The sequence below is a fragment of the Pinus tabuliformis genome, chromosome 5_2, assembly GCF_031772625.1.
Source record: "Pinus tabuliformis cultivar Carrire ecotype Pingquan chromosome 5_2, CPIR1, whole genome shotgun sequence".
NCBI classification, from domain to species: domain Eukaryota; kingdom Viridiplantae; phylum Streptophyta; class Pinopsida; order Pinales; family Pinaceae; genus Pinus; species Pinus tabuliformis.
The window spans coordinates 760386035-760389605 of NC_142306.1; positions in this window are offsets into that span (position 1 = coordinate 760386035).

Here is a 3571-nt window from a genome sequence, read left to right on the forward strand (position 1 = left end):
ATGTCAGGTGTTGACACTCGTGGGATGTGGAATTAAATTCCACATCCAACGAGTACCAACTTTGCATACTATTTAGTAGACCCACATTGAAAAAAATAAAAAAATACCTGAAAAAAGTGTGTTCAACATCTAGAGTGGGTACTATTTAAATTTGGAATTTAATTCCACATACAATGGGTGTCGACACTTTACATTTGAGTAAACCTATAAGAAGATAAGCCAAAAATACAATAAGAAAAAGTAGTTTTCTTTCTTTTTCTTTAAAAAATCATAGTTCTTACTTTATTTTTTTTAACTATTATTTTATTATTTTCCTTAGGAGGCTCATTTTAGAGCTCAAAAATCCCCTAATGTAAGTTAAGCGTAGATCATTATTATAATAAAATTGTCAATTTTGTAAGGTTAAACTTAATAATAGAACAAAGGAAATACATAACCAACTATAATAGACAAGAGTAGTTTCTGATAGCCATAAGAAAAATACTACCAACAATTCTACCAGTTTTTTAAAAATAAAATGTAATTTTACACAATGATTGGAGTTATGTTTTTCCAAGGTCGGGTAAATTCTAGCTAAAACTCAATAGAAATACACCAAGGAAGTGTTATTTAGAAATTGTCAAGTTTACTAGGCAAATAAGTCATGAAACTAGGGGGAAAAGAAAAAGAAAAATAAAATATTATTTTGAACAAAAACCATGATACCTAGAATAAGAAATGTTGTCCCTCTTTTTTACCATGACCTGTTTGTCTGGTGACATATAAGCTTAACCTTTTTAAAGGCAATGAAAATCATAGAAGATGAAGTAGCAGGAGAAGGGAATTAAATTGATATGTATACTTGAATGAATGATGGCATATGGAATGGGACACTTAATTTTGTCAGTGGAGAATCCCAAAATTTAGATTTGCAATGGATTATTTTGACATGATTTCAAGATTCTAATATTTTATCACCAACTCATCTAGATTGGATCATTATAATATTTTTCATCCATCTCAAAATTGGGGTCTAAAACCTTTTAGGAGAATTTTGAGGCATCAAACTACATATTTTGGTGGTAAAAATTTGTTTCCTTGTAGTTGTAGCTTCTTTTCCTATTATACAAATAAATATCCTTCACTAACACAATAATCACCTCAATTGGAGTATGTATGCAAAAGTTATTCCAGCCACAAGTTGACCTTCCTATTTCAACCACTATAATTTAAGAGGATGCTACGTCAGGGCCCATTACTAAAGGAAAAGGGGATATCCAGGTGATTATGTTAAATAATACTCTAGAAGACTCCATATCCCAACTTTCGTTAGGAGTTGAGGAAGTGAAACCTAACCACTAGGAGGTTATCGTGTTGTTTTAAAATCGAGCCACTATGAGGAAACAAGGTTCCATTATTTTCGAGTGCATTTGTTCTATTGAAGAGTAGAATAGAAGAGAGGTATAGGGAGAGAAGACATAGGGAGTATTTTGTCACTATAGTATACTATAGGACACATGCCTTCTTTTTACTCGCAACCATTTTATTTGCAAATAAAGAGAGTACAACAACCTCACCTTCCAGCTAGGTTTTCTCTTGAAAGGCTTCCCCAAGTTATATCTTGTCTCAATCATTATTTTTGAGTTTGTATTTCACTATTCTCTATTTTCTACATAATTATATTTTTCATGCATATGCTATAAACAATAATTTACAAATCTAAAAATATAAAGAGAAATAAATCCTCATAGTGTAGAATTCAGATATTTTTAAGTAAAATTTTATGAGAATTATTGTGACAAATTATCCATTAGAATATCCACGATAGTTTATGGATCATATTGGTATTAGAGTAGGTTAATTTAGGTACAATGTGGATATTTATAGGGGATCTAGATCAACTAAGCCAAAATTCATAAAACTCCTGTCATGGTTGAAAAATCTATGAATAACCCTCCTCATCTTGCATAGGAGAGGTTTTCATGGCAAGAAGCACAAGTTACAAATATAAACTATAAAGTAAATATCGTCATTGTATCCCTCAATAATAAGCTTGGGATATTTGGAGAAGATGGGGTTTATAACATAGAGGGGAGATTAGGAGATTGGGAACAAATACAGAAGGAGCCAAAGAAATGACCCGAGAAAAGATCAATTTGGTTTGAGTGTTGTGAACCATTCACAATCCACATTCAAAATGGAAGTGAGGGTTGATATAAATTTTTACTAAGGTGATATTGATGCTTTGATGATAAGTCACTTGTTGTAGTAATTAGAGGCTTATTTCAATGTTCATCCTATAGAGGAAGAACAAAATATTTCATTTGTGTAACTAAAATTAGAGGGTGATTTCATAATGTGGTGGAAATCCATATAGAAACCTTGATGTTGGATGGGTGTCCTTTATTCATTAAGTGAGAATAATTTTAAAACCTTCTTAAAATCAGAATTTTACCCTATCAGATATGTAAATGGCCATCTGACCTGGTGGCACTACTTGAGATAGAAGAAGGGGCTGAGTGTATAAGAGTACACAACAGTATTTAGAAATATGGCCATAATGTTGGGTATCTCTAAAAATAACCTATATGTACTCCTCAAGTTTCTTGGGGATATACACAACCATCTACTATGGCGAGTGATGCTATTCAAGCCTAAATCAGTGGATGGGGCCTGTGTATAGACATAATACCTGGAGAACATAGGCTTGAAGAAAGAGCAATCAATTTCATTGAAGTAGAAGAAAATATAGGATGCTTCTAAGGAGAGGAAGAAGAAGTGTAAAGGGGGGAAACATAAAAAGACAACAACCATAGTGCATTAGTGAATTCAGATATTTTAAAGTAAAATTTTATTAGATTTATTGAGACAAATTATCCATTAGAATATCCATGATAGTTTATTGATCATATTGGTATTAGAGTAGGTTCATTTAGGTACAATGTGGATATTTGTAGGGTGTATAGATAAACTAAGCCAAAATTCATAAAATTCCAGTCATGGTTGATGAATCTGTGAGTAACCCTCTTGATCCTACATAGGAGAGGTTTTCATGGCAGGAAGCACAAGTTCCAAATATAAACCATAATTTAAATATAGTCATTTTAGCCCTCAACAATAAGCTTGGGATATTTGGAGAAGATGGGGTTCCTAACATAAATGTTTGATTAGAGGGGAGATCAAGATATTGGGAACAAATACAGAAGGAGCCAAAGAAAAGACGAGAAAAGATCAATTTGGTTTTAGTGTTATGAACCATCCACAGTGCCTATTCAAATTGGAAGTCAAGGTTTATATAAAGTTTTACTAAGGTGATATCGATGATATGATGCTAAATCACTTGTTGTAGTAATTAGAGGATTATTTCAATGTTTTTCCTATAGAGGAAGAACAAAATATTTCATTTTCATAACTAAAATTAGAGGGTGATGCCCTAATGTGGTGGAAATCCATATATAAACCTTGAGGTTGGAAGGGTATTCTTTATTCATTAAGTGGGAATACTTTTAAAACCTTCATGAAGTCACAATTTTACCCTATCAGATATGTAAATGAACATCTGATCTGGTGGCACCACTTGAGGTAGAAGAAG